Source organism: Bombina bombina, chromosome 6, assembly GCF_027579735.1.
Source record: "Bombina bombina isolate aBomBom1 chromosome 6, aBomBom1.pri, whole genome shotgun sequence".
NCBI lineage: Eukaryota > Metazoa > Chordata > Amphibia > Anura > Bombinatoridae > Bombina > Bombina bombina.
Window position 1 is genome coordinate 536,850,062 of NC_069504.1, and position 13,900 is coordinate 536,863,961.

Genomic DNA, 13,900 nt, shown 5'->3' on the forward strand with positions numbered 1-13,900 from the left:
AAAATCATTAGCAGCATATATGACTAAACAGAATTATTAGCAGCATGCATAACCAACCAGAATTATTGGCAGCCTATATGACAAAAACAGATAAAATAACTATAAAGTCTATTGAAAATGCTTAATATCAGTATTCCCAAAATGGAGCTGATCCGTGGGTGATAATGTTTACCAGTGTGATCCGTGGGTGGTAATGTTTACCAGTGTGATCTCCTTAGGGGGTAATGTTACCAGTGTGTCAATTCAAAGACCGGGTAAAAACGGAGTGATGTGAGAAGTAACTTTATCTTCTTTCTGTATGGCTTTCCTCCGTTTTTTAGCCTGTTTTTAGCCAGTATCTGTCCGTCCTCTGCAGCAGGTATCCAGCGTGTGGAAATGGTCCCAGAGGGGTCAAGTTCCGGGTTAAAGTTCAGTTCAGATTTCCAAATAGTAAAGCGCCGTTGTGCAATATTTCAGCCTATGAATGATAGACCTTTAAAAAGCACTCTGGGTTCGTTTTCTGTGGGTCCTGGGGCAGGAATTACACATGCAGAGACGGCTCACCTGTGATCAGTGACCGCTCAATGTACCTGTCCTATCCACCAACGATACCTCAGCTAGTAAAGAGATATAAAATGTATCAAGGTATAGTAAGCAAGCTCTACGCGTTTCAGCCTCCAGGGGCCTTTATCAAGATGCTTACTAAATGTTTAGGCCATTTTAAATAGCCCTCTCTCTTTTCTCATTGGATAATACCCAGCCAATAGTGAATAAGCTATTGGAGATATGTGAATCATTGTGTTACAAACACTTTAGTCAAAAACGTTACATTGTTTTGTTAATTCATATGTTTACACTTGATTTTAAGTATCTTTTATTTGATTAATTTGATACAATAAATCCAATCTTGGCAACCTCTTATTGAATATGGAAACAATATAAAAAATATAAAAAATATAAAAAAGTTATTAAAATATATACGGAAAAAATATATAAAAATATAAAAATATATGTGTGTATATAAACAACAAATATTTGAGATGATTCTGTCTCTACTAAGTTTCTAAATGGTTTTGGTAGTTATATGTGTGTGTTAATGTGGTGGTGTTAGAGATATCGAACATTTGTACAAAGTAATAACAATTTCATGAAGTTTGTGCAAAATTAGGAATTAGTTTAAAATAAAAATAATAATATATACACATGTATTATAAAATATAAAATCATACACGTGTATAAAAAGATTATTTAAAATTCTTTTTTTGAAAAATTTGAAAAATTGGATTTTCATATTAGCCTACTAAGATCCATTTCGGAGTTCAGGCCATGGGGGTGGAGGGTTTTAAAATTGAATATAAATTCAGCTTCCTTTTTTAATAATACATTGTTAATATTCCCTCCCCTACTCCCAAGATTAATTTGTGTTACACCCCAATATTTAAAATCTTTTAGACTCCCTTCATGTTTTTCTTTAAAATGGTTATATAATTTTGTTTCTGAAGAGCCGTGCTCTATTTTTAAAATATGTTCCCTGATGCGATCTCTTAAAATCCTACTCGTCTGTCCAAAATAGAACAGATTACATGAACATTTGATGCAATAGATTATATTCTTATCAGAACATCTTATTAATTGCTTTATTTTAAAACTGAAGTTTGTGTTATGTGATTTTAAATCTTTTATCTTATGACTGTGTTTGCATGACTTACAGGTGTTACACGGAAAAAAACCAATTAGTTTATCTCCTTTCATATCTTTATATGTAGAATGTTGTTGTTTTTCCTTATATTCACTGGGAGATAATAAACTCTTTAAGTTTCTAGCTTTTTTAAAAATTATATCAGGTTGATTTTTTACTTGATTCCCTAGTATATGGTCCTGTTTAATTAAATGCCAATGTTTTCTCAGAATCTTTTTGACTTCATAGTGTTCTGAGCTAAACCCAGTGATGAAAGGTACAAACAGTTCATTGGTTTTTTGTGTAACGGATTTCTTTTTTGGTAGTAATAAGGTGTTTCTATCAATTTTAGCAACCTCTTGTTGTATTTTGCCTATTCTATTGCTGTCATAACCTTTCTCTATAAATCTGGTAGTTAATATCTGGGATTGTGTCTGATAGCTTTCTAGAGATGAACAATTTTTCTTTACTCTCATATACTGGCTTTTTGGGATATTGTGTTTCCATTGATTTAAATGGCAACTGGATGAATGTATATAATTATTAGCGTCAATCGCTTTGAAGTAGGTTTCAGTGTGTATTTGATTATCATTGATTTCTATTGCAATATCTAAAAAATTGAGTTTCCTACAACTGTATTCATGAGAGAAGGATATTCCTAAGTTGTTACTGTTAAGATCTGTTAAAAATATGTTTAATAGTTCAACGTCCCCACGCCACACAATAAAAATGTCATCTATGAATCTGCAATAGAGCACAAGGTTCGCCTCCCAATGGCCATTGTAGATGTAATTCTCTTCAAAATGGCCCATAAATAAATTAGCATAACTGGGGGCGAACCTTGTGCCCATTGCAGTTCCCTTAGTCTGGAGAAATACCTCCTTATTGAATAAAAAACTGTTATTTTGTAGGATAAAACCAATACAATCCAAAATAAATTTATTTTGAGTCTCAGATAGATCTATATCTCTGTCTAAAAATGATTTAATAGCCTCTTTTCCCATATGGTGTGATATATTAGTATACAAAGAATTGACATCACATGTTGCCATAATGTAATTTTCTTTCCATTCTAGGTTTTGGATTTTATTTAGAAAATGTGTCGAGTCTCTTAAATATGCTGGTAGCGTTATCACATATTTCTGTAGGAAAAAATCTACATACTGGGATAGACCTGATGTAAGGGAACCTATCCCAGAGATTATGGGACGGCCAGGGGGATTTTTAAGATCTTTGTGGATCTTTGGTAGAAAGTAAAAGGTGGGGGTCTTAGGATATGTTGTATTTAAAAAGTTAAATTCTGATTCATTAATTATACCTTCTTTCTTAGCCTCTTTGAGTAATGTTCCTAGTTTTAATTCCTGTTGCTTTAATGGATTCTGTTTAAGTTTAGTGTAAGTAGTCTTATCTTGTAAGATCCTATTTGCTTCTTGGATATAATAGTTTGTGTCCATTAGGACAATCCCCCCCACCCTTATCTGCCGGTTTCACTACTATATCAGTGTTATTTTGTAATTCCTTAAGCGTTTCACTCTCTTTTTTACTCATATTATTTTTAAAAGGTTTGCTTTGATCAAGTGTTTCTAAATCTTTCTTTATATTCTCCTCAAATAATTTTATGTGTTCGCTTTTCTCCTGTATAGGAAAGAAATCGGATTTTGCCTTCAGGTCTGTATGGATGTAACTGTTTTGTGTGTCTCTGTATTGTATGGGATTTTTGAGAAAGTATCTTTTTAATGTGAGTTTTCTAATGTACTGATTGACATTAATTAAGGTCTCAAATTTATTGAGTCTGCATGATGGTGCAAACGTGAGGCCTTTTCCTAATACTTTCTCCTGTTCTTTGGTTAAAATCACTTTACTTAAATTAAATATTCCAACTTTCTTTTTGCTTTCTATCTCCTTTGTGATTTGTTTAGAGGTTCCTCTCCCTCTTCTACCTCTAATCTTCTTTTTCCTTGTGTGTTTCTTTCTGATATTATAGCTCCTGGATAATCTCTTGATGGCCCCGCCTTTGCGGGGACACCCTCTAAAAAATGTTTCGTCTGTGTGTTGTCTTCTTGTATGTTTGAATTTAGTTGTTTCCTGAATTGATGAGTTCTTGCGGGGCTCTGTTGTGCTTGTAGTGGTGTATATCTGTTTTGTAGGGGTATTCTCCAGTTTTGTTGTTCATTATAGGAGTGTTTGGGGTATTCTCTATGCATATTATATGAATGGTTTGATTGATTTCTAAATCCATTGTTATTTTGTCTATTATTATGTCTGTTGTCATTGTATCTGTTATTGTGATAATTGTATTGATGACTGTAAAAATCTCTATCTGAGTTTTCATGGTTCTGATATCTATTTTGGTATCTGTGTTGATACCAATTTTGATGATTATTGGGGTACCAATTTTGGTGGTTTCTTTGGTTATATATATTATCATAACCTCTCTCATTGTTGTATTGATTATATCCTCTCCTTTGTGGTATATATTCTTCTCTTTTTGTGTGCCAACCATTATTTGTGTTTCTACTTGGTGTTTTTGACCAATTTTCAGAGTCTATGTTCTGATATTCATTCTCATTATTGTGATGATTTTCATTTCTCTTATTTGGCTGTTTATTCACTTCTTCAATTCTTTTGTGATTCTGATAATTAGTTTTATGTTTGTTATTTGTATAATTGGGTACATTTTCTTTATCTTTATTCATGTTTTTCTTTTTGCTAAATAAATGTGCTATTTCTCTTCTAGAATTATCTGTGGTGGGGTTATCAATAATAATTTCCTCTATAATCCTTTCTTTAGTAATTTGTTTGGAATTACTCTCATCTTCATTTGTTTTATAATCTGTTGTATCTCTTTGAAATTTTGAATTTTTCTGCAAGGTGATGTTATTTTTAAGTTCAGAGGTTCTCCTTATTATTTCAATTTGTGTGTTCTTGTGTTCCTCATTTTGTTCTATGCTGTTCATTTTATTTTTTATAGTTTCAATGTCTTTTTTTACTTCTGAAAGTTGTATATTTCTCGCTTTGACTACAATTTTCATAAGGTTTAAAGAGGCATTTTCTAATACTTCAAACCATTCTATTTTTAAATTTTCTGGTAGTGTAAATGTACAATCTTTTTTTAATCTGAGACCTCTTGGTACCATATTTGAATCTAAATAATATTGCATGTATTTAATTTCCAAAGTATGTTTTATTTCTTTAGAGAGAGTGTTTTCCAAATCTATATGGATGTTTTCTATATCGTTCCCTTCATTATCACATCACAATAATGAGAATGAATATCAGAACATAGACTCTGAAAATTGGTCAAAAACACCAAGTAGAAACACAAATAATGGTTGGCACACAAAAAGAGAAGAATATATACCACAAAGGAGAGGATATAATCAATACAACAATGAGAGAGGTTATGATAATATATATAACCAAAGAAACCACCAAAATTGGTACCCCAATAATCATCAAAATTGGTATCAACACAGATACCAAAATAGATATCAGAACCATGAAAACTCAGATAGAGATTTTTACAGTCATCAATACAATTATCACAATAACAGATACAATGACAACAGACATAATAATAGACAAAATAACAATGGATTTAGAAATCAATCAAACCATTCATATAATATGCATAGAGAATACCCCAAACACTCCTATAATGAACAACAAAACTGGAGAATACCCCTACAAAACAGATATACACCACTACAAGCACAACAGAGCCCCGCAAGAACTCATCAATTCAGGAAACAACTAAATTCAAACATACAAGAAGACAACACACAGACGAAACATTTTTTAGAGGGTGTCCCCGCAAAGGCGGGGCCATCAAGAGATTATCCAGGAGCTATAATATCAGAAAGAAACACACAAGGAAAAAGAAGATTAGAGGTAGAAGAGGGAGAGGAACCTCTAAACAAATCACAAAGGAGATAGAAAGCAAAAAGAAAGTTGGAATATTTAATTTAAGTAAAGTGATTTTAACCAAAGAACAGGAGAAAGTATTAGGAAAAGGCCTCACGTTTGCACCATCATGCAGACTCAATAAATTTGAGACCTTAATTAATGTCAATCAGTACATTAGAAAACTCACATTAAAAAGATACTTTCTCAAAAATCCCATACAATACAGAGACACACAAAACAGTTACATCCATACAGACCTGAAGGCAAAATCCGATTTCTTTCCTATACAGGAGAAAAGCGAACACATAAAATTATTTGAGGAGAATATAAAGAAAGATTTAGAAACACTTGATCAAAGCAAACCTTTTAAAAATAATATGAGTAAAAAAGAGAGTGAAACGCTTAAGGAATTACAAAATAACACTGATATAGTAGTGAAACCGGCAGATAAGGGTGGGGGGATTGTCCTAATGGACACAAACTATTATATCCAAGAAGCAAATAGGATCTTACAAGATAAGACTACTTACACTAAACTTAAACAGAATCCATTAAAGCAACAGGAATTAAAACTAGGAACATTACTCAAAGAGGCTAAGAAAGAAGGTATAATTAATGAATCAGAATTTAACTTTTTAAATACAACATATCCTAAGACCCCCACCTTTTACTTTCTACCAAAGATCCACAAAGATCTTAAAAATCCCCCTGGCCGTCCCATAATCTCTGGGATAGGTTCCCTTACATCAGGTCTATCCCAGTATGTAGATTTTTTCCTACAGAAATATGTGATAACGCTACCAGCATATTTAAGAGACTCGACACATTTTCTAAATAAAATCCAAAACCTAGAATGGAAAGAAAATTACATTATGGCAACATGTGATGTCAATTCTTTGTATACTAATATATCACACCATATGGGAAAAGAGGCTATTAAATCATTTTTAGACAGAGATATAGATCTATCTGAGACTCAAAATAAATTTATTTTGGATTGTATTGGTTTTATCCTACAAAATAACAGTTTTTTATTCAATAAGGAGGTATTTCTCCAGACTAAGGGAACTGCAATGGGCACAAGGTTCGCCCCCAGTTATGCTAATTTATTTATGGGCCATTTTGAAGAGAATTACATCTACAATGGCCATTGGGAGGCGAACCTTGTGCTCTATTGCAGATTCATAGATGACATTTTTATTGTGTGGCGTGGGGACGTTGAACTATTAAACATATTTTTAACAGATCTTAACAGTAACAACTTAGGAATATCCTTCTCTCATGAATACAGTTGTAGGAAACTCAATTTTTTAGATATTGCAATAGAAATCAATGATAATCAAATACACACTGAAACCTACTTCAAAGCGATTGACGCTAATAATTATATACATTCATCCAGTTGCCATTTAAATCAATGGAAACACAATATCCCAAAAAGCCAGTATATGAGAGTAAAGAAAAATTGTTCATCTCTAGAAAGCTATCAGACACAATCCCAGATATTAACTACCAGATTTATAGAGAAAGGTTATGACAGCAATAGAATAGGCAAAATACAACAAGAGGTTGCTAAAATTGATAGAAACACCTTATTACTACCAAAAAAGAAATCCGTTACACAAAAAACCAATGAACTGTTTGTACCTTTCATCACTGGGTTTAGCTCAGAACACTATGAAGTCAAAAAGATTCTGAGAAAACATTGGCATTTAATTAAACAGGACCATATACTAGGGAATCAAGTAAAAAATCAACCTGATATAATTTTTAAAAAAGCTAGAAACTTAAAGAGTTTATTATCTCCCAGTGAATATAAGGAAAAACAACAACATTCTACATATAAAGATATGAAAGGAGATAAACTAATTGGTTTTTTTCCGTGTAACACCTGTAAGTCATGCAAACACAGTCATAAGATAAAAGATTTAAAATCACATAACACAAACTTCAGTTTTAAAATAAAGCAATTAATAAGATGTTCTGATAAGAATATAATCTATTGCATCAAATGTTCATGTAATCTGTTCTATTTTGGACAGACGAGTAGGATTTTAAGAGATCGCATCAGGGAACATATTTTAAAAATAGAGCACGGCTCTTCAGAAACAAAATTATATAACCATTTTAAAGAAAAACATGAAGGGAGTCTAAAAGATTTTAAATATTGGGGTGTAACACAAATTAATCTTGGGAGTAGGGGAGGGAATATTAACAATGTATTATTAAAAAAGGAAGCTGAATTTATATTCAATTTTAAAACCCTCCACCCCCATGGCCTGAACTCCGAAATGGATCTTAGTAGGCTAATATGAAAATCCAATTTTTCAAATTTTTCAAAAAAAGAATTTTAAATAATCTTTTTATACACGTGTATGATTTTATATTTTATAATACATGTGTATATATTATTATTTTTATTTTAAACTAATTCCTAATTTTGCACAAACTTCATGAAATTGTTATTACTTTGTACAAATGTTCGATATCTCTAACACCACCACATTAACACACACATATAACTACCAAAACCATTTAGAAACTTAGTAGAGACAGAATCATCTCAAATATTTGTTGTTTATATACACACATATATTTTTATATTTTTATATATTTTTTCCGTATATATTTTAATAACTTTTTTATATTTTTTATATTTTTTATATTGTTTCCATATTCAATAAGAGGTTGCCAAGATTGGATTTATTGTATCAAATGAATCAAATAAAAGATACTTAAAATCAAGTGTAAACATATGAATTAACAAAACAATGTAACGTTTTTGACTAAAGTGTTTGTAACACAATGATTCACATATCTCCAATAGCTTATTCACTATTGGCTGGGTATTATCCAATGAGAAAAGAGAGAGGGCTATTTAAAATGGCCTAAACATTTAGTAAGCATCTTGATAAAGGCCCCTGGAGGCTGAAACGCGTAGAGCTTGCTTACTATACCTTGATACATTTTATATCTCTTTACTAGCTGAGGTATCGTTGGTGGATAGGACAGGTACATTGAGCGGTCACTGATCACAGGTGAGCCGTCTCTGCATGTGTAATTCCTGCCCCAGGACCCACAGAAAACGAACCCAGAGTGCTTTTTAAAGGTCTATCATTCATAGGCTGAAATATTGCACAACGGCGCTTTACTATTTGGAAATCTGAACTGAACTTTAACCCGGAACTTGACCCCTCTGGGACCATTTCCACACGCTGGATACCTGCTGCAGAGGACGGACAGATACTGGCTAAAAACAGGCTAAAAAACGGAGGAAAGCCATACAGAAAGAAGATAAAGTTACTTCTCACATCACTCCGTTTTTACCCGGTCTTTGAATTGACACACTGGTAACATTACCCCCTAAGGAGATCACACTGGTAAACATTACCACCCACGGATCACACTGGTAAACATTATCACCCACGGATCAGCTCCATTTTGGGAATACTGATATTAAGCATTTTCAATAGACTTTATAGTTATTTTATCTGTTTTTGTCATATAGGCTGCCAATAATTCTGGTTGGTTATGCATGCTGCTAATAATTCTGTTTAGTCATATATGCTGCTAATGATTTTGTTTGTTTGAGAGCCTCAGATGGTCACTCTCATTGCAGTCTTTTAGATACACTCATTTTTTACCTGATGCCGGCATCTTTTTATAGGAGTTATCTGTTAGAATTTATGTTAGAATTTATCTTATATTGTTATAATAAATATTGATTTATTTGTACATATATATCCAATCCTTTTTTTGGCTACGTAGACACGCTAATTTTGATTCGATTTTTATTGTTTATACTAGTAATGCACTATCTCATTAGAGTTTTTTAGATAATTTGGCTCTCAGCTATTCGTTAGCGCTATCCCTCCCCCACATTTTCTTTTTGAACTAAGGGTGTACTTTATGAGGTTAGCACACTCCATATTGGGATTAGCTAGGAGAGCAGAAGTGTAGTATCCCTAATCACACTCTACATTTTCCACACAAATTGCCCTCCCGCTCACTACAAAAAAGGAAAAACATCTGCATGGCCAATTGGCCATGTATTTAAATGGACAGTTTACCCAAAAAGTGAGATAAAATACAATCTTAATCAGATCAGATGATGATAATGTGTATACAAAGCAAATCTGAGCTCAGAATTAATAATATTAACAACTCTCTTATAATTTATAAAAAGCTGTGGCCACAAACCACAATCACATTTAAACATAAAACCTTTCTGTGGTAAAAGGCTCCGTAATACGGAGAATACGTGATAAAAGAGAAAGTTCCAATGAATTATCAGGCACAAGTTGGTGTGTTTAATTGAAGCCCAGTAGCCCACAGTTCACCTCACATTAGTATTAGTAAATGCATTGCCCACACAGACTTAGTTCACAATTGTACATTAGTATTATTGAACTGTCTTTGCGCCATAATTTGGATACATCACCAAATACAATTGTGAGCTATTACTATACTGTGGGGGTATTTTATTCGATAACTTGTGCCATACAGTACTATGGCACAAGTAATTGTATAAAATGCTCACAGTATAGTAACAGACAGTTCACAATTGGTGTCGACTCGTGACGTATCCAAATTATGGCACAAAGTTCAAATCTACACACTGTAGTGTACAGTCAGTGGATGCATTGCTGAGTTATTGCCGGGTGGGGGATGGGTGGGACTTAGACATCTGCTCTCCATAACCGTTACTCCGTATCGTCTTCAGTCACTCCAAGCAGAAGGATCTGTGAATCAACATGTATGTTACACCAATCGGGTGCTCTGGGTCCCGATTCCTCCTCTCTGCCTCTGATTGCTTCCAATAGGCTTGGTAGTCGGACAGCTGTAACAGCTATTTAGTGTTTATGATTTGAAGTGGGTATTATAGTCAGTGAACGTTCACTCTGATGTTGGCTTAATGGCTATACCTACTAGTAGTACCTAACCTACCTACCTATAATGGCAGACTAATTTGTATTACGGAGCCTTTTACCACGGAAGGTTTTATGTTTATAAGTTGGCAACAACTTTGTATAAATTAGAGAATTGTTAATATTAATTCTGAGCTCAGATTTGCTTTGTAATATACAATACACTCACAATCATCCTCTGATTTAAGATTTAATTTTTTCATAGAAGATTAGATTTATGTAATGAATTATCATCCTAATCTTTTAAACACCATATATGACTAGTTTAAATGTATAACTTTACTGTATACATGTATATACAGTTTGAGTGCTTCTGTAATAAGCAGTTAGACTTCACTCAGGTCAGGATAATTTAAAACATATTATTTAAACCTTAAATAATATGTTTTAAATTATCCAGTCTAATTGCTTATTATAGAAGCACTCAAACTGTATAAACAATTAGACAGTTATACAAACAGTACACATTGCTATTGTAGATAATACCCCATCTATCCTTCTGCTTTTCAGTGCCCCTCCTTCACTTGATCTAATAATTACCGTAACCCGGGCCGTCCCGTAACCATATTCTAAGAAGTAGTCATGGGAGATCTACTTCCACTCAGGGGGAGCTTAGAAGAGCATACAGCGGCAGCCAGAAGTTCGAACCTCCTTTTCTTAATCCATTCAAAATACATTGTACTGCCATGGCTCAGATGGCTGCCCTGTATTGTATTGCCTTCTTAAAGGGATACTGAACTGAACCCAAATTGTTTATTTCATGATTCAGATAGAGCATGCAATTTTAAGCAACTTTCTAATTTACTCCTATTATCAATTTTTCTTTGTTCTCTTTCTATCTTTATTTGAAAAAGAAGGCATTATAGCCTAGGCTAAGAAGCCGCCCCAAGCCAGCCATTTTTTTGGTTCAGATCCTGGACAGCACTTGTTTATTAGTGGTGGCACTGGTGGGTGACTTTATCCACCAATCAGCAAGAACAACCCAGGTTGTTCACCAAAAATGGGCCTGGCTTCTAAACTTACATTCTTGCTTTTCAAATAAAGATAACAAGACAGAGATGAATGAAGAAAATTTGATAATAGGAGTAAATGAGAAAGTGGCTTAAAATTGCATGCTCTATCTGCCGGGTAGGGTACACTACTAGTCCTTTAACTTTTAGCTTAAACCGCAGACCAAAGAACTAAAGAGCAACAACAACAACTACATTTTTCAAATAGAAATGATTTATTTCAAATTACAAATTAAGCCTGCGTAAAAAGGAATATAACAACAAAAGTCCTGTAAAATTAAACAAATCAATGGGCCTAATTAGTGGCTCCTGACAAGGCTGGCTAGTGACTACCTTGGAGGGTTACAAATTAAATTGGCCTACATATATAGTCAACCTTTAAAACAAAATAAAAATGAATTTCTTTCCTTATCTACATTTCTTTTGAGTTCACTTTCAAGAACACAAGTTTGGCCAAAGTCTGAGGCTTCAGACTCTTGCGGTGGTTTCTTGACAGCAGTCCGGCAGCGGAAAAAAACCCTGGATGCTGAACACAATGCAAGGTACTTTAGCCAGGCAGGGAAAAGACGTGGAGTTTTCTTTCCAAAACGTCTTTGATCGCCAGCTGAAGCATGTGAATGGGGCATCTCAGATGTAAATTAGACACAGTAAAGTACTGATTTATCATAGTTTCTACATTGGTGGTTATCTCTTCCACTTGGATTTGCGATGGTGCAGGTGGTCCTTCATCCGCCTCTTCATTTTCAGTGCTGCTGCTGGCATATGCGGCCACTTCGCTCTCTGCCTCCTGTTCAGTGCCAGGGAGGAGGTTAAACGTCTTGATCATGTTGCTCACACTGTCAGTGACGACCCTAATCACACGTCGTTGCACGTTTCAATATTTCAGTACACTTTCATACTTTTGGTAAATACGATCTGCGGTATGGTGCCCTTGTATGTGCTCACAGCCCAACAAAACCGTATGCCCTCTGAACATCCCATCAATGAAACTGGCCACGATGCCAAGGAAGTTGTGCCCTCTTCTACTGGTCCAAATATCCACTGACAGAACAAACCCATCAGTTCTTGCAGTTTGGCTTCCATCTCTTCCAGGGCATGTGGCATGAGCGTGTCCCTGATAGTGTTGAAGCAGGGGGGGGTGTAGCCCGGTTGAGCCGCGCTGGCGAAGTGTTGCATCCCTTCCCGTTCTCCTGTATTCAGCGGTTCATAGTCCATGTAAATCATTTTTAAAAATGCAACATACAGCTCTCTTTTTCTCTCCCTTGTTATGGTTGGGCCTTTGCGAGCAGTGAAAAAACCTTTGAATTCTTCACCTCTTTTCTCTTGTAGCTGCTGCTGCTCCTCTCTCTATAAAATAAAAATTAATCACAAATTAAAAGAAACAAACCATAGTAGGCCTACTTTAAAAGGGACAGTCAACAGCACCAGTATTTTTGCTGTTTTAAAGGATAAATAATCCCTTTAAATACCCATTCCCCCCAGTTTTGCATAACCAACACAGTTATAATAATATTCATTTTACCTCTGTGATTATTACCTGTATCTAAGCCTCTGCAAACTGCCACCTTATTTCAGTACTGTTTTGAGAGACTTGCATTTTAGCCAATCAGTGCTCAGTCACTCCTCTGTAAATCCACATGCATGAGGCCAAGAGCTCAATGTTATCTATATGAAACACATAAACAAAATTACTAACACCCTCTAGTCTAGTGGTGAAAAACTTTCAGATTAGAGAGGCGGCCTTCAAGGTCTAAGACATTAGCATATGAACCTCCTAGGTTAAAGTTTAGCTTTCAACTAAGAATACCAAGAAGAACAAAACAAAATTGATAAAAGTAAATTGTTACATGCCCTATTACTTTGAATCATTAAATTATTTTTGAAATTGAGTTGACTGTCCCTTTAATGACCAAACAAATTTGAAATTAATATATTAGGCTCATATTTTGCTAACCTTTTGCTTTCTTCCCAGCGTTTTCACGTAGCACACTTTCGTGTTTTCCAGAGAGATGCCTTTTTAGATTCCAAAATTAATCTTTACTGACTGAAACAATGTTACCACATTCTTTTTCTTCTACCACATTATTGTTGTTAGTTATTTTTGTTTTAATTGTACACCTGTATGACTTCTCAGTTTCTTTTTTTAAGTACTTGGTGAACTTCATACGATTTTTGACAATTTAGATTTTTGAAAATAGTCTACTAGACAACTTGCAAGAAGACAGATGGATTCTGGGTCGGCTTGGGCATGCTTCAGAGTGTGGCGCCGTGTGTTGGAGCTAAATCGTAGTGAAATTGGAGAGGGACATAAGGCAACGCTCTGTCCTTTTAAAAATAATGCTCTTCAGAGTGTGGCGCCGTATGTTGGAGCGAAATTGGAGCGGGACATAGGGCAACCT

General features: G+C 34.3%; 1 long non-coding RNA gene across 1 annotated transcript; it reads right to left on the reverse strand.

The window, feature by feature from the left end:
- Positions 1 to 11,693: 11,693 nt before the first annotated feature.
- On the reverse strand, positions 11,694 to 13,250 carry LOC128665161 (uncharacterized). Its single transcript, XR_008403011.1, has 2 exons — positions 13,039 to 13,250; positions 11,694 to 12,848 (listed from the first exon to the last, which is right to left on the reverse strand). It is a non-coding gene; the product is annotated as an uncharacterized LOC128665161 (long non-coding RNA).
- Between the last annotated feature and the right edge of the window lie 650 nt (positions 13,251 to 13,900).